Genomic DNA, 24,621 nt, shown 5'->3' with positions numbered 1-24,621 from the left:
GCCTAGAGTAGTGTGATGGCACACTGTGTGAGTGCGCAGTGTGTGTGGCCTAAATTAGTGTGAGGGCGCAGTGTGTGAGTGTGCAGTGTGTGAGTGCTCAGTGTGTGTGGCCTAAAGTAGTGCGAGGGCACTGTGTGTGAGTGTGCAGTGTTTATGGCCTAAAGTAGTGTGAGGGTGCAGTGTGTGTGGCCTAAAGTAGTGTGAGGGTGCAGTGTGTGTGGCCTAAAGTAGTGTGAGGGCGCAGTGTGTGTGGCCTAAAGTAGTGTGTGGGCTCAGTGTGTCTGGCCTAAAGTAGTGTGGGTGCGCAGTGTGTGTGGCCTAAAGTAGTGTGAGTGCGCAGTGTGTGTGGCCTAAGTAGTGTGAGGGCACAGTGTGTGTGCGCAGTGTGTGTGTGTGCGCAGTGTGTGTGTGCGCGCAGTGTGTGTGTGTGCGCAGTGTGTGTGTGCGCAGTGTGTGTGTGAGTGCGCAGTGTGTGAGTGCGCAGTGTGTTTTAGGTGTCAGTATAATGTACATGGTGCTCTTGTAAATCATTCCAGTGCCTTCAGGTACACGAGTGAGGGCGCAGGACATGGCTGAAGCAGGGGGCTGAGTAAAACAGAGCACGGAAAAGGTCGTGGTAGGTTTTAAAAAAAACATGGCGGCAAGCAGGTCAGGGGCTAGTGTGTTAACACAACGAATGCATGCTTATGGTAGAGCTGCTGACCCTGGAACTGGGTTCAACTCTCGGCGTTGCCTCCGGTCAAAAGCAGCTGGGGTGTTGCCTATAAACAACAAGCTCTTTCATTGCGCGGAGGCGGGTGGGGGAGCGGATTTCTTTGAAGTGTAAACCAGCATGAGTGCGGAGAGAGACTCACAGCTGACAAATGGTGTTCGATGTGCACGCGGCCGCACACATGCTCTGTAGGCAATCCGCCTAGAAAAGACTTTGGGAGCATTTTTTAAAGCCCCTACTTAATATCTCGCCAAGCATTGCTAACGCAATGGCTTAGGCGAGACCTAAAAAACTGTGAGCACAGTATGTTAAACTAAAATGGACGTTGCAGGAAATAGCTGGCTCCATCCCAAACCCTTCCTTTGTTAGTGTGCTTCCGTGCATTGCTGTAAATGGACGGTGAAGCGTTCGAGCCTGAGCTAGTAAAATAATTATGACACCCCCGAAATTGATATCACATGAACAAACCTGACGTTTATAGATTATTAATATGTCATCACCAGGCCAACACGTAGCTTTGTCACAGCTGGTGATGGCGTCATTAATAGTCCTTATTAGCATTTGGCAAGCAGGAGCAAAACCAGCCTTGTTGCAGTAATGTGCAATAATGTGCTTCATCTCTAAATACTTATAAGGTACCAAAGGCGAGATAGATTGCATTGCAAATGCTTTTTAGGTGTCGCTGCGAAAAGCGCACGAAAGCGCGCTCTCGCAGAGAGATCTATAGCTGTCGGCTCAGCCGACAACGAGGGACGACAGGAGCTGGCCACGCGCAGCATTTTCCCATAGGATTAGGTAGTGAGCTTCTGCATTGGAATGCATGGGCGAAAGAATCGGATCGCGTCGCGCGCCTCGTGAACAGTTCACGTGACTGACTTTGGAATGCAGGGGGAGGCTGCAGAGGTGCGCGTGGCGCTGTTCACGAGGCGCCATGCCGGGGGTTGAACTTTAAGATCGCATTACTAGTCAGCGGTGAGCGTTCAACTCTGAGAGACTCCCTCCCGCGCTTGGCGGAGCTGCAGGGTGTGCAGAGTGGCTGACAGGCACTGCAGGGGTGCCGGGGCACCGAGTTCCTGGTATTAGTGTACAACGGCAGGAGGAAGCAAGCCTGTGTCTGCCAGATAGCCCTCAGGAAACACATTGGCGGAAATGTTGCCAGAGCCCCTGGGGTGGCCGAGACCGATGTACCATGGATGGGGGCGGGGGGGGAGCGTACAGGCTGGGGTCAGTGGCCCCAGGGTGGTTAGGGCCCATGTGCCATAAACGGGGCTACAGGCTGGGTGGGGTCAGTGGCTCCGGGGTGGTCGGGGCACATGTGCCATGGATGGGGGCTACAGGCTGGGGTGAGTACCCCCTGGGGTGGCCGAGGCGGAGCTGCCACGGATGTAGGGATGTAGGGTTAGCACGGCTGCAGGCGGCGGTAACCTCGGCAGACGTCGGAGAGGGAATCTCTGCAGCCCTGGCGTAGGCGCAGTGAAGGGACTCCGCTGCTCATATGCAGGGTTGTACCTGCCCCGGACTCTCGGCACCAGTGCAGATGCACTCAGGGCCGGTCCTAGGCCTTCTGAGGCCGCGGGCGAAAGTGAAGATCCGAGGCCCCCCTTATTGCATATTGTGTCACAAGAAGTGACATCACAGAAAGCGACATCGCAGTACTATTTGGCATCACTCAGCACCACCACAGCATCACTCAGCGCCACCTCAACATCACTCAGCGCCACCTCAACATCACTCAGCGCCACCTCAACATCACTCAGCGCCACCTCAACATCACTCAGCGCCTCCACAGCATCACTCAGCGCCACCACAGCACCACTCAGCACCACCACAGCACCACTCAGCTCCACCACAGCATCACTCAGCACCACCACAGCTAGCACCACCACAGCATCACCCAGCACCACCACAGCATCACTCTGTAACACTACAGCATCACTCCGGAACACCACAGCATCACTATGCGCTACCACAGCATCATTATGCGCCACCACAGCATCACTCAGGGCCTCCACAGCATCACTCAGGGCCTCCACAGCATCACTCAGGGCCTCCACAGCATCACTCAGGGCCTCCACAGCATCACTCAGGGCCTCCACAGCATCACTCAGGGCCTCCACAGCATCACTCAGGGCCTCCACAGCATCACTCAGGGCCTCCACAGCATCACTCAGGGCCTCCACAGCATCACTCAGGGCCTCCACAGCATCACTCAGGGCCTCCACAGCATCACTCAGGGCCTCCACAGCATCACTCAGGGCCTCCACAGCATCACTCACGGCCTCCACAGCATCACTCAGGGCCACCACTTCACTCAGCACCACCACAGCATCACTCAGCATCACCACAGCTAGCACCACCACAGCATCACTCAGCACCACCACAGCATCACTCAGCACCACCACAGCATCACTCAGCACCACCACAGCATCACTCAGCACCACCACAGCATCACTCAGCACCACCACAGCATCACTCAGCACCACCACAGCATCACTCTGGAACACTACAGCATCACTCTGGAACACCACAGCATCACTATGCGCTACCACAGCATCATTATGCGCCACCACAGCATCACTCAGGGCCTCCACAGCATCACTCAGGGCCTCCGCAGCATCACTCAGGGCCTCCGCAGCATCACTCAGGGCCTCCGCAGCATCACTCAGGGCCTCCGCAGCATCACTCAGGGCCTCCGCAGCATCACTCAGGGCCTCCGCAGCATCACTCAGGGCCTCCGCAGCATCACTCAGGGCCTCCGCAGCATCACTCAGGGCCTCCGCAGCATCACTCAGGGCCTCCACAGCATCACTCAGGGCCTCCGCAGCATCACTCAGGGCCTCCGCAGCATCACTCAGGGCCTCCACAGCATCACTCAGGGCCTCCACAGCATCACTCAGGGCCTCCACAGCATCACTCAGGGCCACCACAGCATCACTCAGGGCCACCACTTCACTCAGGGCCACCACTTCACTCAGGGCCACCACAGCATCACTATGCGCTACCACAGCATCACTATGCGCTACCACAGCATCACTGAACGCCACAGCATCACTCGTCGCCACCACAACATCACTCTGCACCATAACAGCATCAATCTGTGCAACCATTCAACAACAACTGGTTCAAATATGTTCTCTCAATGTTTCAAGCTTCATTACAAATGTCACAAAAAGATGTTAATATTTCCCTTCTGTTCTTGGATTTTCGTCACAATAAAATACTCTGAACATAATCTTCACAAAAGTTATTTACAAAAGTTTAAGCTATTGCCATTATAAATTGCAATCACTTTTATTTAAGTATTAATTAATTAAAAAAATTAAAAGCCATTGTTATTTGTAATATCAATACATCTAAGTCACGTAAATACAAAACATGTTGCATTACAAATGCTATAGGTGTCACATTTGCAAAAGTTATAACTATTGGCATTGTAAATGACAAAGCTATTAATTTAGCTATTTTCAAAACCAACACATAAATAAAAAAATTGTCATTTACAAGACCAATAGCTCAAACTTTCCTAATGCGAGACCTATTGCATTGCAAATGCTTTTTCGGTGTTGCAGTTTATATATAGCTCGAAGCGGTATTGGAACGCTTTACATGAACACCAGTTACCTTCAGTGCTTGAAATGAAAAAATAGAAGTGCAGGTACTCTGTAACTGAGTACCTGCTTGTTTGAGTAGTGCTGGTACTCTCTAATTAAAAGCATTACCTCTCTCTTGAGAAGTGCAGGTACTCTCCCTCTCAAAATAAACAAGCATTTGCAATGCAACAGGTCTCACATTAGTAAAAGTTTGAGCTTTTGGCATTGCAAATAATAATGCAACACCAATAGCTCTAATTTTCAAGAATGCGAGACCTATTGCATTGCAAATGCTTGTTTATCCATTATCAAACACAAGAGCACTTTGAAATACCCGAGTTTCGGATGTGGGCAACACATAACCCATGGGTTTGATTTAACAAACTATAACGTTCCATTTTAATAACTTACAACACCTAGGGCCTACACAAGACAAATGGCTTGCCTCTTAGTTTAAGAAGCTGAATAAATCTGGTGGGAGCAGACTTCAAAAAATGCTGAAGCTCTGCTGCTAGAACTTCCAGACTTTAAATAGGAACATTTTATAGCACAGTCCTTTTCAGGGAGTGTTGCCAGAGTCTGGAACTCCTTACCAGCGGCCTTACGCACACTGTCCTCTCAATGACTATCTTCAAATCCCAATTGAGAGTCCATCTGTTGAAAAGATGCTTCAGTTTATTTCTGTCACTGAACAACAACATGTTCACATTTTCTAACTATTTATGTGTGATTAGAGTAACTTGTGATTCTTATATATTGTTTCTGTTTCTTTTGTAAAAAGCTCTAATGTATTTGGAAAATGTCTCCGCAGAATAAGGGCGCATAAATAAAGGTGGGAGCCATAGTGTAGGACGTAGTTTATTGACAAAGAGCAGGCCTTTAAGTGGGTCGGGTTCGGCAGTTCTATAAAGCGGGTGCTGGGACGGATCCCTATCGGACAATCCATTTTTGCCCTCAACCCCAGAGTGGAAAAAAATCTTGACTCTGCAGCAGTAACTGCCTTTGATGTAAAATCAAAGAGACTCGTTCTAGTTCTTTCTCTGTCTCATAATTTCACAACTGAAGCATTTTCAATATTATATATAACAAAGCCTTATGTGTTGCTTATTTAGCATATGCAACTAACAACCATTGACACAGTCAACAGTCTTGGTATGTGTTTTAAATGGAAAAATTTAAGTTTCTGAGAAGTGCCGGTACTCTCCAATTAAAAGTGCTGTCCTCCCCACCGACCAGGAAATCTAGCACGACGCAGAATGAATGCCGCAGTCGGCACCGAGGGACCTATGCTCCCGGAGCCAACGAAGTTAATTAGAAGTTGGCCCGCGCGTGCATTGTACCTCGGCCGCATTGGCACTGGCTTTTCCACTGCATGGCTGTTGCATCCACTAAATAAGTCCAGACTATAGCTTAATAACATTACCCACAGTGCATGCTTTCCTTCAGAACTGGTGAGACTAAGAAAGAAAAGTAAGTCTCTGTTAGCAAAACAGTGCACGGTGGGCTGCTGCAGTGTTTTTTTAGTTTTGTTTTTTAGCTTGGCCCGAGGGGTTGGCTGCCTTGTTACATAGGAGCATAGCACCCTGCATGCACCCACACCGAGAGAGGGCTGACAAAATGCACACATAAATCTGCCACCCCCGCTCTAACCTGCAATGTGAATCTCCGGCGTAGTACTCCTACCTGCCCCTGACCTGATAGGCCCCAGCCTGCCCCAAAACACACCTCTGAAATCTGTCCTATGCCACTGGGGGCGATGTGGTCAGCAGAGGGTCTTAAGGCTGGTATACATGGTTGTACATTGTCCATGCGGGAAAGTCCCAGTGGCGGGTCTCACGGCGCCGGGGGCAGCCCTCCTCCCAACAGCTGCTATGGCCCTCCCGCAGGTTCTGCTGGGGCTGCCGCCATTGGGCGGGATAACTGGCAACGGGATAAAATTGCAGGTTGCAAATCGATCGGGCACCCTGGTGGGGTTACAGGCAGGTCCTGCGCACCGAGCTAACTGGCAAGACAGAAAAGGTGGGCAGCTGGTGGGACTAGGGGTGTAACGCAGGCTCCTGCAGCCCTTGTGGGGCTTGGGGGGGCGTGGGGGGGAGCCCAGTCTGCTTAAGGCCTAACGAATATCTACAAAGTGCAGGAGTTTCATGGCCCTTCTAAATAGCACTTGTGCAAAGTAGTCTTTCAAGATCTACTTGCGCGTCCATGTTTAAAAGGCTAGTTCGGTGAACTCTTTGAAGTGTACCTGAACCAAAGTATTGTGGGCCCGTGCATCCGCCTGTGATCCCCTTGCCAGGTACTGTGGGGACAGGAGCGCAGGGACAGACCCGTTTCGCTGTGCATGAGATGTACCGGTCTGCTGGTTTGGAGGGTGCGATGGGTGAAGTGGTGTTGTAAGACGCGGAGTCACCCCCCACAACACCTCCGCTGATTACCGTGTGAAAAGAAAGTGCCAAGGTCGACACTTGAGGTAAAGGAAGCGGCCCGGGACCCCAACAGGCGACAACTGCCCCCGCTCCGTGCTCATCAGCACATTCCGTGTTTGTGAAATTGGGGACGACAAAGCAGAAGCGGCTTCTTTGAGGGAAATGTTTTGTATGATCTGAGTCACAGCGCAAAAGGCTTGCCCACAAACCTCCGATACACGTTTGATTTTCACTCAGGCAGCAGGTGCTGCAGATTGCAGTGTACGCTGCCTTTAACCACTCCCTTCACGATGTGAAGGATGAATGTAAGCATTTTGGGTGAGCTTTCTCCACCCTTTCACAAGGCTATGTCCACGATCCATCGTTCCTCTTTGCTATTTTTTCCGCCTGTCCCTTCCCAAATGAGCGCTTTGAGGTGACCTTAGCATTGCATTAACTTCTACACTAAAAACTTCACAACAAACTGTTTATTGAGGCGAGATTAAAAAAAAGACAACAAACGTGAGGTGTAAAGTCGCAGAGCTACTGGCCAGAGATACTGTCGCGTAATTCACAGGGAGTCACTTTTTATCGTTTCAATAAAGTGAAAAGCTGAGTCACACCATGTGGAAACCAAGCTGCGACCTTTTAGTTGACTTGCACTTTACCTAAGGGCATTGAAAACGCAGTGCAGTCCCTTCCCAAGGTATGCCTTTCAGCAGCAGTAGGAGGGAGAGGTAGAAAGAGTAGGAGTCAATGTGAAAAAGAGAAATACAGTCACATTAGAGTCTTAGGACAGGAGTTCGAAAATCACGCTCCAGTCGTAAGTTGTTAAACGTTTTATTAAATATCTGGTTAAAAAACGGGTCTGAGAAGAATAACTAGCAACAGCCGAAGGAAACGAGTGGTGCACGTGAGCAGCCCACCTCTCTTTCCTTCTTTAATTTAGTTGCTTCCCCGTGAAATGGATCCAAAAAAGAAGAAGCCCGCGAGTGGTGCGCGTGCGCCACATCGAGACATGTGCTTTCAATTATCGCGCCCTTGTCTGGGCACGATGATTGAAACCACATGACGGCCGGTGCTTGTAACAGACACCAATAGGCCATGGGCGGAGCAATGCGCCTGCCTTTGGCCTATTGCGTGCCATCTTAGTGAAAAACAAGCATGCAAAGCCCAATAGCGTGCCCCAAAAGGAAAAGCACATGCTCGTGTGCTATTCCTAGGTCAGCTTCTGAAACCCCATTTTTACCTACTAAATGTCTCACGCTACGCGACACTGCTGCACACTGCAACGCTAGGCGCGAGACCTAAAAACTGCTGGTACTCCCTACAGGCCCATTTAAATCACTAGTTACATTACACAAAGTACCGTTCATGTTTTTAGGCACAGAGAGAATCAGTCATTTGCCCAGAATCACAGGATGTTGAGCCGACGATGAGACTTGAACCTGCTTCCCCAGTTCCAAAGTCTTTCCACAGCCTCTCCACCTTTTCTGAGGTTCCTTATTTTCCCGGTAAACCAAACTGTTCCTAATTTTCTTTTCTTTGCAGTGGTAGATAACTTAAAAAGGACAGTGTGGGTTACAGTAGATTAAAAAAACGTTTCCAGTGGAACAAATCTGTGAGTGCACCCAGTGGCAATTTTTCAAGGAGACCAGAATGCATACAGGAGGGGCAGCAGCAGTGCAAGCTTCCTGTGTCCCAGAATACGTACAGCAGGGGCAGCAGCAGTGCAAGCTTCCCTTACATCCCAGAATACGTACAGCAGGGGCAGCAGCAGTGCAAGCTTCCCCTCTGTCCCAGAATACGTACAGCAGGGGCAGCAGCAGTGTAAGCTTCCTGTGTACCAGACATATAGCAGGGGCAGCAACATTGCAAGCTTCCTGTGTACCAGACGTATAGCAGGGGAAGCAGCAGTGCAAGCTTCCTGTGTACCAGAAGTACAGCAGGGGCAGCAACAGTGCAAGCTTCCCTTATGTCCCAGAATACGTACAGAATAAATGCAAATGCCGCTAATCAATTATCCGCAAGGTAAGAGGCAGAAAGAATAAGTGGCAGATAGTCGAGTAGTTGTAACCCCCACTCATAGTGACAGAGATCTCCTTTCTTCTCCACTGCTAAAAGGTCCTGATGAGAACCCCACACTCAATAGGGGTTCGAAACGCGTAGACCGTTTTTCTACACCATAAGATTCTTCAAAAATAATTACATATGTGATGAGAATTTCCAAAATCAAACAAATTACTGTCTATGGTGACAATTATATGTATTATTGTATAACAAATTGTAAATAAAGTATGTTTGTTGGGTATGTGTGAGAATGGAATGTGTAATGTTGATCAACGATGTATGAAAGCAAAGGATGAAGTGTTTTATTACGAAATTGTGTTTTGTATTGCTCCTTTTATGTCAATTGTGAAAATTGGTGAAATTTAACCAACAAATATATGAAAAATAAAAAGTGATTCATTCAGACTGATTTCTAAGTCTTGTACTCACACTAAGTTTCATTCTTTTTGTGGAGAATTCCAGCATGGTTAATTAGAGATAACAGTATTGGCACTTGTTTAGTTGTTTAGTTATCTAGTGGCTTGGCCTTACTGTGGGAAGCCCACACCCAGTGTTGTTCTCCAGAACAAGTACAGCAGGGGACGCAGCAGTGCAAGCTTCCTGTGTGCCAGACGTATAGCAGGGGAAGCAGCATTGCACGCTTCCTCTGTACCAGACCAAGTACAGCAGCGGAAGTAGTAGTGCAAGCTTCCTGTGTACCAGAAGTACAGCAGGGGCAGCAGCAGTGCAAGCTTCCCCTGTGTACCAGACCAAGTACAGCAGGGGCAGCAGCAGTGCAAGCTTCCTGTGTACCAGACGTATAGCAGGGGCAGCAGCAGTGCAAGCTTCCTGTGTACCAGACGTATAGCAGGGGCAGCAGCAGTGCAAGCTCCTCTGTCCCTGAATACATACAGGAGGGGCAGCAGCAGTGCAAACTTCTCCTCTGTCCCAGAATACATACAGCAGGGGCAGCAGCAGTGCAAGCTACATATGTACCAGACCAAGTACAGCAGGGGCAGCAGCAGTGCAATCTTCTCTTATGTCCCATGGCAAGTACAGCAGGGGCAGCAGCAGTGCAAGCTTCCTGTGTACCAGAAGCATAGCAGGGGCAACAGCAGTGCAAGCTTCCCTTATGTCCCACAATACGTATTGCTGGGGCAGCAGCAGTGCAAGCTTCCCTTATGTCCCAGAATACGTACTGCAGGGGCAGCAGCAGTGCAAGCTTCCCTTACATCCCAGAATACGTACAGCAGGGGCAGCAGCAGTGCAAGCTTTCCTTATGTCCCAGAATACGTACAGCATGGGCAGCAGCAGTGCAAGCTTCCCTTACGTCCCAGAATATGTACTGCAGCGGCAGCAACAGTGCAAGCTTCCCCTATGTCCCAGAATACGTACTGCAGGGCCAGCAACAGTGCAAGCTTCCCTTATGTCCCAGAATACGTACAGCAGGGGCAGCAGCAGTGCAAGCTTCCCTTATGCCCCTGAACATGTACTGCAGGTTCAGCAGCAGTGCAAGCTTCTCTTATGTCCCAGAATACGTACAGCAGGGGTAGCAGCAGTGCAAGCCTTGTGTGTACCAGAATATGTACAACAGGGACAGCAGCAGTGCAAGCTTCCTCTGTCCTAGAATACGTACAGCAGGGGCAGCAGCAGTACAAGCTTCCTCTGTCCCAGAATACATACAGCAGGGGCAGCAGCGCTGCAAGCTTCCCCTCTGTCCTAGAATACATATAGCAGGGGCAGCTGCAGTGCAAGCTTCCCCTCTGTCCCAGAATAGGGACAGCAGGGGTCGCAGCAGTGCAAGCTTCCTCTGTCCCAGAATACGCACAGCAGGGGCAGCAGCAGTGCAAGCTTCCCCTCTGTCTCAGAATACGTACAGCAGGGTCAGCAGCAGTGCAAGCTTCCCTTATGTCCCAGAATACGTACTGCAGGGGCAGCAGCAGTGCAAACTTCCCTTATGTCCCTGAAGATGTACTGCAGGGGCACCAGCAGTGCAAACTTCCTCTGTCCCTGAATACGTACTGCTGGGGCATCAGCAGTGCAAGCTTCCTCTCTGTCCCAGAATACGTACAGCAGGAGCAGCAGCAGTACGAGCTTCCTCTGTCCCAGAATACGTACAGCAGGGGCAGGAGCAGTGCAAGCTTCCCTTATGTCCCAGAATACGTACAGCAGGGGCAACAGCAGTGCAAGCTTCCCTTATGTCCCAGAATACGTACTGCAGGGGCAGCACAGTGCAAGCTTCCCTTATGTCCCAGAATACGTACAGCAGGGGCAGCAGCAGTGCAAGCTTCCCTTATGTCCAGAATACGTACAGCAGGGGCAGCAGCAGTGCAAGCTTCCTCTGTCCCAGAATACATACAGGAGGGGCAGCAGCAGTGCAAACTTCCCCTCTGTCCCAGAAAACGTACAGGAGGGGCAGCAGCAGTGCAAACTTCCCCTCTGTCCCAGAACACGTACAGGAGGGGCAGCAGCAGTGCAAGCTCCTCTGTCCCTGAATACATACAGGAGGGGCAGCAGCTGTGCAAACTTCTCCTCTGTCCCAGAATACATACAGGAGGGGCAGCAGCAGTGCAAACTTCCCCTCTGTCCCAGAACACGTAAAGGAGGGGCAGCAGCAGTGCAAACTTCCTTTCTGTCCCAGAAGACGTACAGGAGGGGCAGCAGCAGTGCAAACTTCCCCTTTGTCCCAGAATACAAACAGCAGGGGCAGCAGGAGTGCAGACTTCCCTTATGTCCCAGAATACGTACTGCAGGGGCAGCAGCAGTGCAAACTTCCCTTATGTCCCTGAAGATGTACTGCAGGGGCACCAGCAGTGCAAACTTCCTCTGTCCCTGAATACGTACTGCTGGGGCATCAGCAGTGCAAGCTTCCTCTCTGTCCCAGAATACGTACAGCAGGAGCAGCAGCAGTACGAGCTTCCTCTGTCCCAGAATACGTACAGAAGGGGCAGCAGCAGTGCAAGCTTCTCCTCTGTCCCAGAATACGTACAGCAGGGTCAGCAGCAGTGCAAGCTTCCCTTATGTCCCAGAATACGTACAGCAGGGGCAGCAGCAGTGCAAACTTCCTCTGTCCCGAATACGTACAGCAGGGGCAGCAGCCGTGCAAGCTTCCCCTCTGTCCCAAAATACGTACAGCAGGGGCAGCAGCAGTGCAAGCTTCCTGTGTCCCAGAAAAAGTACAGCAGTGGCAGCAGCAGTGCAGTCTTCCCCTCTGTCCCATAATACGTACAGCAGGGGGCAGCAGTAGTGCAAGCTTCATGTGCCCCAGAAAAAGTACAGCAGGGTCAGCAGCAGTGCAAGCTTCCCCTCTGTCCCTGAATACGTACAGCAGGGGCAGCAGCAGTGCAAGCTTCCTGTGTCCCAGAAAAAGTACAGCAAGGGCAGCAGCAGTGCAAGCTTCGGCTGTGTCCCAGAATAGGTACGCAGGGGCAGCAGCAGTGCAAGCTTCCCTTATGTCCCAGAATACGTACTGCAGGGGCAGCAGCAGTTCAAACTTCCTCTGTCCCAGAATACGAACAGGAGGGGCAGCAGCAGTGCAAGCTTTCCCTCAGTCCCCGAATACGTACAGCAGTGGCAGCAGTAGTGCAAGCTTCCTCTGTCCCAGAATATGTACTGCAGGGGCAGCAGCGGTGCAAGCTTCCTTTACGTCCCAGAATACGTACAGCAGGGGCAGCAGCAGTGCAAGCTTCCTGTGTCCCAGAAAACGTACAGCAAGGGCAGCAGCAGTGCAAGCCTCGGCTGTGTCCCAGAATAGGTGGGCAGGGGCAGCAGCAGTGCAAGCTTCCCTTATGTCCCAGAATACGTACTGCAGGGGCAGCAGCAATGCAAGCTTCCCTTATGTCCCAGAATACGTACTGCAGGGGCAGCAGCAGTGAGAGATTCCCCTCTGTCCCTGAATACGTACAGCATGGGCAGCAGCAGTGCAAGCTTCCCTTATGTCCTAGAATACATACAGCAGGGGCAGCAGCAGTGCAAGCTTCACCTCTGTCCCAGAATACGTACAGCAGGGGCAGCAGCAGTGCAAGCTTCCCTTATGTCCTAGAATACATACAGCAGGGGCAGCAGCAGTGCAAGCTTCCCTTATGTCCCAAAATACGTACAGCAGGGGCAGCAGCAGTGCAAGCTTCCCTTATGTCCCAAAATACGTACAGCAGGGGCAGCAGCAGTGCAAGCTTCCCTTATGTCCCAGAATACGTACTGCAGGGGCAGCAGTAGTGCAAGCTTCCCTTATGTCCCTGAACATGTACTGCAGGGCCTTGTTGTGGGTGCTGGCGGATTGTGGGCACCGGTAGAAGCTTTTTTTAATGGGAAGTGGAGTAGGGTGCGGTTTGGGTGTGGTCCGGTAAAAGCGCTAGTCTTCGAGGTGTTCCGTGGTTTATCTGGGCCAAACAAGGGTTTCCAATGGGGCTACAAGGCCTGCTCTTTGTTGCAGTAACAAAGGTAGAGTGATCGACGGAAAGGAGTGTATGGGAATGTGGTCACAGTCACCTAGAGTGTTGAACACTATAGTAAAGCTTCATCGGTATGCCTATGCATACATTTGTTGTCATAGCTTCGTTTTTTACCATAATCGTTCTATATTTTGATTATATTTTAGTTATCCAATGATAGAAGGAACGCAGATCGGTTCCTTAGAATGCAGTCTATATACCCCGTAAAGGTTTTCTGGACCGAGCAGTGCCCAGTTTTGTCTGATAATGTCAAATGTCAAAAGCTTTTATATAGCGCAACAAATCACCAAAAAGGTCTCAGGGCGCTTTGGTTGGCTGCCTTTTTCACACACCGCCAGGGTATCCGCTCCTTTTTCTACCACCTCGCAGCAACCATAACCTTTGTTCGTCATTTAGCTTTTGAAACTTTGTGATTTAATCTTAGTATTTGGTACAGTGGGTAAGAGCGTGATTGTGCTTCTTGCATAAGCTCCATTGCTTGCAGATCCTCCTTCCAGATCTGTTTCTCTTCCTGTTTCTGATTGTATCCAATAGTCTCTAACATTTTACTTGGACTTCGAATATGGGGTTTTTAATTCTTGCTTATTCTGCAAGGCTTTAGTCCCTCTTCAATGTTCTGTAACATTTAGTCTTGTTTCATTATCACATTATTTGTTTCCCTCATAGGTTTATGTAGTCATTCAGCTGCTTCATGTCAGTGATAAAAAAAATTGTGTTTTATTGTATTGTGTTTTTTTGGTTGAAAGTGGCGGGCTACAGATCACTTGCTTTTAGTGATTCCTGAAATGTCAGTAACATTTTTGGTACCCAGCAGTAAAGGGGATGTGCCAGTGTCGCTCTGCTTGCGTTTCTTTGGACTTTATAATTCTGATAGACAACAGTAGATGTCTTTCTCCTTTTGGTTTTATCAATGCCTCGGTTCAGAGTGGGTCCCCAGACTACACCGCAGTCAGCTAGTGTTAGTGGTAGTTGTGCTGATGGCTCATATCGACTTGTTTGGATTGTGTGGTACACATTGCTTAAATTGCTTTTTCCTGGAGGACTTTTGTAGCTTATGAAAAGTTTCGCAGGCAACAAGGATGGCCGATAGGTTTAGTACCCTGTGTTTCGGGGCTCATGCTTTAAATAAAAAGAACCTTATTTACAGGGTCTTATTACGAGCTACGGTGTTAAATAACGATATCGGGTACAATAAATAACACCTATTACGAGTTCATAGGGAATAACATGGAGACTTTGGTGCTTAACGCAACAAAATCCACATGACACGGTAAATACTGTATGTTTTCCACTGTAAATTTCGGGAGGTTAGACCTGCCGAAATTTGGCATAGGTTCGATTTATTTAACTCCTCCAACAATTGTAATATGTGTTAATACCTTCAGACTCATAATTCAGGAGTTTACGCGTGCGTCGGAATATTAGGAGGAGCTCATAGTCGGGCCCACTGCTGTTTCTTCTTTCTTTAGGTCGAGCTGGTAAACTGCACCCGAAGGATGCAGGTGTCCAGCTGGAGACCTAATGTTGCCTGTCTCGGAGGAAGGAGGACAAGAGGGTGTTACGAGCTTTTTTCCTGGATTTGTGTGCGCGAACGGGCACGTTCCGTCCTGCGCCGTGCCGTGCACTTCCCTCCCATACTCCCAGCCAGTCAGCCTAACGTGCATGCATGCACACAGACACACACGCGCGCACACGCACTTACACTTACACAGACACGCAGGCACCCAGACAGACAACCCCCTCCCCCCCCCCCCACAGTCACACACACACACGCATACACACAGACTCCAAGACACATACACACACGCACGCTCACACACATACACAGCCCGCCGCCGCGCGCGCGCACACACATGCCGCCCGCCCTCGCAGCCCAGCAAATAACAAGGCAAAGCCCCACTCACCGGCTTCCTTGGTGCAGCGGCTTTCACCAGCAGCAGGACTCTTCCTCCCTTCTTCGGCACCGGGGCGCAGGGTAGGCTCCTGCCTGCTCCGGTGCTCCAAACAATCGCCACAAGTCTTACTTGACTCCAGTTTCCGCCAATCAAAAAGCTCAGCACTGCACGACTGAGCAATCCACGGCACGTTTGATGGATGGGATGGGATCCAACTGAAAGAAGGGCGTCCCATTGTTTCATCCAGGGTAGGGCGGACTTGAGCGAAAGGAGCGGTGATCATTGGCTGCAGGGGAAGGAAGGGCACCTCCCATTGGCGGAGGTGGGGCTCTACCCTGGCTGTCAAGCCCTCTCTCCTTTTGTTCAAGGAGTTTTCAGTCCAGAGAGTGGGGAGTGTAGACCAACGGCCGCCGCTTCCAGGGGACGCGCCGAACCTTCCAGATCCAGCCCGGGATCCCTCCGTTTCCTACACGTCAGCCGAGGTAAATACCGCGCCTGGGTTGAGCACTTGCCGTACGGGGTCGCAGGTGCAGGACTGGAACCGGTTTAGGATCACGACTGCGCCGCACCTAGGAATCCGCCGCTGGGGTCAGCTCCGCTCGGAGCAAGCCCTGCCTGCTGTCCGCACCCCGGCTAGGCCCCTCCCTTCCAATGTCCACCTGCTGTGAAAAGTCAAGTGCCTCCCTTGCCCCCACACCTCTGCCCGGCGGTATACTTTAACCCTGCCAGAGGTCAACTTACCCTACTCCATGACAGGTGTGGGTTTCCTGTCTCTCCTGTAGTTGTCTTTCGTGTCCCACCTGTGTCAGGGGTCGCCCTTCTACTCTCCGGGGTTGGCACTGCCGTATCCTGCCCCTTCCTACCAGGGGTGGCATTTTTAGCCCCACCCTCTTGTCACTTGTAAGGTTTCGCTCGACTCTGCCTGTCAGATGTGACCTTCCTGCCTCTACAGTGGTAAGCTTAATGTCCCAGGTTTGTTTTGGGGCTTGCCCGCGCCACTTGCTGGTTCCTTGCTTTACCCTTGTGCTCCCTGGCAGGTGTGGGCATATTGCCGATTGAAGAGGGATACGTGCACCGCTTTCCCTCATACTGTCTATCAGGTGTGGCCCGCCAAGCCATGTTTTCTGTTTTGCTTTTTTAATCTCCTACCCTAGAAACCTGTTTTCTGGGCTTCCTTCTTTGCCAGAAGTGGCACAGAAGGGAGCCCCATACATCCCTCTATGGGGCTCACCACCCCATACAGGGAAGAATCCTCTTCACAACCACCCCTACAATTGGTGCCCCCCGCTCACGTGCTGCTTGGTGGCTCTTGTTTACCCCCCACCATTTTCGGCGCCCTGCACTGTCTAGCCCGTCAGATTTGCATTTTGTGTACCACCCGGACCTTCAGTTGTCTTTGGCCGCTATGTTTTGAGTTCAGGGGTGCACTACCGCGCCTTAGCTGGAGTGTGTTTATAAACTTTTATAATGGCTGGACATGGTTCTTGGGAGCAAGAGTGCGGCACCTACATGGCCAGGCAAGTGAAGGCATCACGCATGCTGTCCGCTTACAGTTTGAAATCCTCATTTGTTTTCCTTCACAAGATCTTTAATGTTAATTTCGATATCAGTTACCAGATGACGACAAACCACAATTTCTAATGTGATAAATGCACGCGTGTGTGCTCTGTGATATTTTTAAGCTGTCGTATATTTGCTTTAAAAATGCCATATACACCGTAATGTTCTTATCTCGGGTGGTTCGTGTAAAGCGTTGTACTATTTCCATTAAGGATCAGTATATTTAAATAGAATTAGCGTGGACAATAAATCTCGCACTAAAATATTAAAATGCTGTTTGTCTTCATTTGCATTGACGTTTCAAGCTGCCTGATTAGCTGAAACCCGCAAAACGTGTATATACAAATAAAATCATGTTTATTCCGTAATTCAGTTTACAAGTAGTGATCGGTGTTTGTGTTTTACTGTACCCTATTTCAGGTGGCCCAGGCTAGAGTGAAATGTGCATGTCAATAACGCATTTTAGCGCTGGCTGGTAGCCTTTACATGTTGCAGATTAAATACGGAGCCCCTGCACTTTTTTTCGCAGCACCATACTACTCACTCATATTTATTCTTGTGCTATGACTTTTCAGAAATTTTTTTTTACGTTTATTTCCTACAAAATTAACCGATTGGAACGGAGCTGTGGCATGGGACGAGGGTAAGCGCCCGCGCCCCCCCCTCGGGCGCAGTTCTTTCTAATGAGGTCATGGCTGGGATGTCTGCCTATAGTGTTTGCTTTTCTGGGGGAGGGGCGTGAGTATGTTTTTAGGTTTTGCTTGGCAATGCGTACGAAGTACGCATGCGCTAGCAAAATCCTTATGTTTCTCTGTGGGGTCGGGTATCCGCCCCCTCCTCGCCCCCTCCTCCCATTGGCTAGCTCCATAAATGGAGGCTAGCCATTGGGAGCCGGATCTGTCCGTCAAGGCCGGACCAGATTCGGGGGCGTTCCCGCGATTTTTTCCCTCTCCACCCACTTCGGATCGTCATCGCGGCGGAGGGTGTGTGTTATTTTTTTTTTTTTGAGTCGGCTTGTTTTCGTCTTTTTCAAGTGTCTGTTGTTGGAGTTGGCTGCGAGATTCGTGTTCCCACGAGGCGATCAGGTAAGGAGCATTTTGTTTATAAAAGTGCGTGTGCGCCGTGATCCTCCCGCCCCCCCCTGTCCGTGTATTTCCCGTCCCCCCTGCCGCTTCCGTGTCTTTCCCGCCCCCCCTCCCGCTTCCGTGTCTTTCCCGCCCCCCCTCCCGCTTCCGTGTCTCCCCCCCCCCCCCCAAGTCACGCGCATGGGTGCCAATCCTAGCATCCATTCTTAACTGCCGGCTCTCCTCGGGCATGTAAGGGCTGTTGTATATAAGTTATGCCCGTCGTTGCCAGTAAGTGCCAGGCGAGCACGGCTGCCGTGACCAGCAGCTGAAGCCATCTTTCAGTTGGCATCGGTGACAAAGCAATGCCTTTATAGCATAAAATCCGCACAGATCCTGTTCGAAGCAGATTGGGTGATTTGACCACGATCACACGAGGTGATAGATGTGAGGGGAGCTGGGATTAGAACTCAGGTGCACTCTATTCGCAGGTGTCAAGTTGACCAACCGCCCCACGGCGTTGTTGTGGTGTGAGCCTGTGAACCCTATTCACAGAGGCCCCAGTGATGTCACTTCTGCAACATCACGAGCCAAAGTGCAAGGAGAAAGGGTCTATGCACCCCCCCCCCCAGACACAAACAGATCATGGCTCTCTTCTTTCACCCCCACAAGCAGGGTTTGCAGCTTCTCTTAAGATGCATCCACCCCTTCTGCTTTGAGCATAGCTCAGTCTTCAAGCAGAAGTGTATCTTGGCGCTTTACACCACACCTGTTATTATTGCCTAACACAGCGGTACTCCTTTTATCCGCACCCAAACTGTATACGTTTAGGGATCGCAGTACATCCATTCTTAACTGCCGGCTCTCCTTGGGCATCTAAGGGCTGTTGTATATAAGTTATGCCCGTCGTTGCCAGTAAGTGCCAGGCGAGCACGGCTGCCGTGACCAGCAGCTGAAGCCATCTTTCAGTTGGCATCGGTGACGAAGCAATGCCTTTATAGCATAAAATCAGCACAGATCCTGTTCGAAGCAGATTTGGTGATTTGTCCACGATCACACGAGGTGATAGATGTGAGGGGAGCTGGGATTAGAACTCAGGTGCACTCTATCCGCAGGTGTCAAGTTGACCAAGCGCCCCACGGCGTTGTTGTGGTGTGAGCCTGTGAACCCTATTCACAGAGGCCCCAGTGATGTCACTTCTGCAACATCACGAGCCAAAGTGCAAGGAGAAAGGGTCTATGCACCCCCCCCCCCAGACACAAACAGATCATGGATCTCTTCTTTCACCCCCACAAGCAGCGTTTGCAGCTTCTCTTAAGATGCATCCACCCCTTCTGCTTCGAGCATAGCTCAGTCTTCAAGCAGAAGTGTATCTTGGCGCTTTACACCACACCTGTTATTATTGCCTAACTCAGCGGTACTCCTTTTATCCGCACCCAAACTGTATACGTTTAGGGATCGCAGTTTGCGCGCAGATCTCTGCAGTGAGCGCCCAACCCAGAAAGCTATCTTACTGAACAAACTGTGTGGCAGGATCCATTTGCTGGCACATATAGCAATAATAGGTGTCCTGCAGAGCGCCAAAATGCTGCTTCGATGAGCTTCAAGCATCTCTATGCTTTCAGAAAAAAAACAAGTTAATAACCATACATTTGGCACTTTGCGCCTAAACCTCCTCTGTCGTTGTACAGCACTTTCTTCCACCTCTCTCCCTTGCCTTATAGCTACAAACTATATATATAACAATAGTGCCAACCCCAAGCCTGAAGGCGCTTTGCTAATAATATTTCGCTGTACTTCATGTTGTGCTTACACTTGCTTGTATTTCCTGTGGTTGGGATGACACCTCTGTGTAGGACGAAACCTTCACACCAGATTTCAATTCGGTGGGTGGACAAGGGGTTGGCGTCAAATAAACCCTGTTGCTGTTTCCAGTGCCATGCATAGACGAACTGGTGGTCAGGGCCGGATTTATAGCTGGTGGGCCTAGTGCCACAGTCTATTTGCCCTCCCCCACACCTACGACCTCCTTCTCTGTCGCAAAAGCGGTAACCCAGTTCTTTAATCTGCATTGTGCACGTACTGTTCAGCAGGCACATTAACCCTCTGCGCTACTTGGTGAATCCAAACTGCCCCTAGACATAACTCTGGTTTCACTTCTGCAGGGACATTAATCACCAGTTACTTTTACTTTTTACTGCTGGTCCCACAAGGAACTCTGCAGCAGCAGGTACTTTTGAATCAGTAAGATTAAAAAAAAAAAAAAAGCGGCAGCCATCAAAAACACAGGCAGTGGTATCCAGCTGCCCCATCGACTGCAATAACCGGGATAAATTGAGCTCTGCTACTAGTTTTGATGACCCAGGTTAGTAAAGTGCTCAGTAATTGTAATGATGGGCCGTTAAGAAAGCAAACAAAAATGCCCCTCAGGTCTTTCAGTTGTTGGTAAGATTGTCCCAGAATAAGGCGCTGTGAAATTTGCTGTTACTGTAACTATTTGAGGAGATAATAGGTGCAGTAATATGTGCTTTGTGGGGCTCGCAGTGTGGGGGGGCTCTGTGTGGGTGTGTGGGGGGGCTCTGTGTGGTTGTGTGTGTGGGGGGCTCTGTGTGGGTGTGTGTGGGGGGGCTCTGTGTGCGTGTGGGGGGCTCTCTATGGGTGTGTGTGTGTGGCATTTGCGAGAGATTAAGCTATTGCCATTGAAAATGACAATGCCATTTATTTATCTGTTTTCAAAACCAACACATAAATAAAGAAGTTGTCATTTGCAATGCCAATAGCTCTAACTTTTGCAAAGGCAAAACCGTTGCATTGTAAATGCTTGTTTTTTTTTCTTCGTTATTTGTAGTGCATGTGGCCCTGGGAGCGTCCTTACAGGCCGACGGGAGAATCTCTATTACTGTTGGCAATGTTTGTGTCCCCTGCCCACGCTTGCACCGACACACATCCCTGCGATTGGCACCGGTTGCATGTTTTCTTACAATTGAACGGTCTTGTCTTGCTTCCCTGCTGCTCACTGTTAAGAACCTCTTCCTTTTTTTTTTTAATCCAACTTCTCGATTTTCCCCAAACACTGTAAAATAATTTCCTAGATCTAGGTTTTTCTCATTCAAACTGTACATTTTCTTGTGGTGTTCTCACTCACGGGCATGTTGATTTCTGTTTTGCACAGCAGCATTGCATTCCAATAGTCTGTTCTTTTTGTTATGATATGTGACTTGAGGATGTAAAACTGCCCAGTCCTGTCTTGCAGATGCGCGGGGGAGGGGTGCATTTTCTCGTTTCTACTCCATTTCACTAATCCCTCCACAGTTTTGCTAGCTGCAGAAGACTATAAATCTCTCCCGAGTGATACCGCATGCCTCCTAACTCTGTTAGACATTGCTATTTTTTTTTGTTTTAATAGAAGAGCTTATTGCAATCCTAGAGGGAGAGCTACAATGTCTCAACATATACTATAAGCAATCTCTGTACTGCACTTGTCCTATATTCAGAAAGGCACTCTCTTATTTGACTCGCATGTTCATTTTTGGTTCATGGCTACTTAAAGCAGTGCCTTCTTGCACCCATCTGGGTGTCTTCTTTGTGTCCGTTGACTCCCTCGAGAGTTCGTGCGGCAGAAGTTATGTAGCTGCTTGTCATCTGCTGCCAGTTTACAGACCTGCACGTAACGTTACTCCTATGTTTCAGCAGTATCTGAGTAGGCGTTTTGTACATGTTCCTAGTCTGATATCATCTACCTTATTTAGTCTTTTTAGGTCGAGCTGGTAAACTGCATCCGAAGGATGCAGGTGTCCAGCTGGAGACCTAATGTTGCCTGTCTCGGAGGAAGGAGGACAAGAGGGTATTACGAGCTTTTTTCCTGGATTTGTGTGCGCGAACGCGCACGTTCCGTCCTGCGCCGCGCCGTGCACTTCCCTCCCATACTCCCAGCCAGTCAGCCTAACGCGCATGCATGCACACAGACACACACACGCGCGCACACGCACTTACACTTACACAGACACGCAGGCACACAGACAGGCAACCCCCTCCCACAGTCACACGCACACACGCATACACACAGATTCCAAGACACATACACACACGCACGCTCACACACATCCACAGCCCGCCGCCGCGCGCGCGCACACACACACGCCCCCCGCCCTCGCAGCCCAGCAAATAACAAGGCGAAGCCCCACTCACCGGCTTCCTTGGTGCAGCGGCTCTCACCAGCAGCAGGACTCTTCCTCCCTTCTTCGGCACCGGGGCGCAGGGTAGGCTCCTGCCTGCTCCGGTGCTCCAAACAATCGCGGCTCTTTTGTGGGAGGCGGGGTAGGCTCCCGCCCTCCTACTTCCTGTTTCCGGTTGTCCCGCCCGGCCTGCCTGACTTCCTGGTCGCAGGCCGGCGGCGCGAGCTTTGGACGGACTGCAGCACGCGCTCTCGCGAAGATTTCCCTGCCCTCGCAGTTGTTGTAAGGTAAGAGAAAACTGCAACGAATACTTCACTTGGCTCCCTAGTGCTTCTAAGCACTGTTCTGTTTTTGTGAAATACATTGTCTGGAAGGACGTTGTCTTTCCTCACAGAATCAATCTGTGCAACCATTCAACAACAACTGGTTCAAATATACGCTATCAATGTTTCAAGCTTTATTGCAAATGTCACAAAAAAATGTTAATATTTCACTTCTGTTCTTGGATTTTCGTCACAATAAAATACACTGAACATAATTTCACAAAAGTTCTTTAGAAAAGTTTAAGCTATTGCCATTATAAATTACAATAACTTTTATTTAAGTATTAGTTATTTAAAAAAATTAAACGCCATTGTTATTTGTAATATCAATACATCTCAGTCATGTAAATACAAAACATATTGCATTACAAATGCTATAGGTATCACATTTGCGAAAGTTATAACTATTAGCATTGTAAATGACAAAGCTATTAATTTAGCTATTTAAAAAACAATATATAAATAAAAACTTTGCCATTTACAATACCAATAGCTCAAACTTTCCTAATGCGAGACCTATTGCATTGCAAATGCTTGTTTTCATTCTGCTTTGTGTCATTTTTGGACCAGACACTGTAGTGCCCCCTCACCTAAATTGGACTGAATACCTGGGCAGGGCAAACTCTTAATACTTCGTGGATGTAGACCTGATTGGCGATCAGAAATATATCTGGAGAGATTGCTTTTTGAAAAGACCACACAACGTGTGGATGTCATCATTTGGGCGAATGTTGTATATCAGATTGTGCACAGGCATTTCCGGCACACAAGTGTTTACAGTTTGCATGTAAACCACTGGGGGATTCTTATGTCAGCAGGCAGACTATGTAACTGAATATGCGCTATTGACTGTCTATGCCAGTTGGCTGACTGTGTCCTGGGTGAACAACAGTGACCGAGTTCATTCTCAATACTTATTCTTCACAACATGGAAAGCTGTGTCCTCGGGTGGGTCCAGCCAGATATCTGGCATTTGTGTAGTGGCCAACTGCATCATGGCATGCTAACTGCTCACCTCGGAAGATTAGAGGCGGACATATATGCCTAGTGATGTGTGTGACTGCAGTCTGATCTAGGTGGGGAGAGCTGGGTGATGCGTGTAAGTTCTGACACATGCTCGCTAACTTGCACTCATGGTATGCACTCTTATATTTAAAGCGAGTATGACCACATTATAGACCACGCTTCATGCAGTTTTATTGCACCTGCAGGTCAGTGAGTTTTCATTTGGAAGGTGCATTATCCAGTTCTCCTGCTTATGTTTAACTAGTTCCATTGTTGATGGGGTTGTCTTGTGGGTTGCTGAAAGATCACTTGCTGGCCGGAAAATGCAACTATCCTGCTTGAGTGCCTAAGGAGGACCCAAGAGTGGGTTCCTGGACACTGGAGATTAGTGCTTGAGTGCCTCAGGAGGATCCAAGGGTGGGTTCCTGGGGACACTGAAGACCAGTACTTGAGTGCCTAAGGAGGACCCAAGGGTGGGTTCCTGGGGACACTGAAGACCAGTGCTTGAGTGCCCCTGGAATACCCATTTACAAGTCCCTTGCACCGCCGGTGCATCACGTTGCGTGATGCACTGGCGGTGCTGCGTATTATATTTACAAGCATACGTAAAGCCACCCTTCGTGGCTTTACGTCTGCTTGTAAATATTGCCCTTTTTCACCCAACACTTTGCATGTTATGGGGCGTGAAAGGGGTGTTGCTGTGGGTTTTCCCACGCAACACCCATCTCCACTGATGCATTCCCATATTTACGAGCAATCGTACATGTGGGAATGCGTCAGAATGCTATGCGCGTGGTCTGGCCCCGCAGGAAGATGGCCGCCTGACAGAAGAGCTCCGCCGAGTGACGGACCCCTGACGAGCTTCCCTGGCTCACCTGGTCGTTTGAATCATCCCTTTTGTGTCCTGCAGCCGCCGAAGACTATGTGGGACACATCGGTAGTCTTCTTTCGTGGCTAGCGGCATCCACTCCTATCCTCCGGCATGACGGTGAGGTAGTCGGCTCTCCTGGTGCACGCCTCGGAATTCGTGCGCTGCCGCAGCCGCGCCTCCTCACAGCACAGGTGGCGCCCCTCGCTAACACAGGGCCGTGCTTCTCCAGGCTTTAGGCCGCACCCCCTCAGACGACGAGGTCGCGCTTCATTGCGACTGCAGAAAGCTTTTGCCTGACATTATGTGTATCCTTAGTACACGGCGCACTCTCGTGGCCCATTCAGGAGAGGTTTTTCCTCAGCGTTAGTGGTGAAGTCCTTTGAAGAAATATTTCACACATGGACTTTTACTGCCTTAACAACGCATGAAGTTTCACATGCAGGAATATATGTTTTGCTCTTTTTTTTTACTCCTTGGCTTTCTTCAATTGGATTTTGTGTCTTTATTTTTGCTTCTTTACGTGA

The 24,621-nt window shown here is 49.7% G+C and overlaps 1 protein-coding gene across 3 annotated transcripts in view; it reads left to right on the top strand.

Moving 5' to 3' along the window:
* LOC144770758 (interferon-inducible GTPase 5-like) overlaps positions 1-24,621 on the top strand; it is a 101,547-nt gene that overhangs the window by 61,934 nt on the left and 14,992 nt on the right. The window lies entirely within an intron of this gene.

This window comes from Lissotriton helveticus, chromosome 7 (assembly GCF_964261635.1).
Source record: "Lissotriton helveticus chromosome 7, aLisHel1.1, whole genome shotgun sequence".
Taxonomy (NCBI): domain Eukaryota; kingdom Metazoa; phylum Chordata; class Amphibia; order Caudata; family Salamandridae; genus Lissotriton; species Lissotriton helveticus.
Note: the sequence above shows the minus strand (reverse complement) of the source record. Positions and strands in the feature narration are given on the sequence as shown.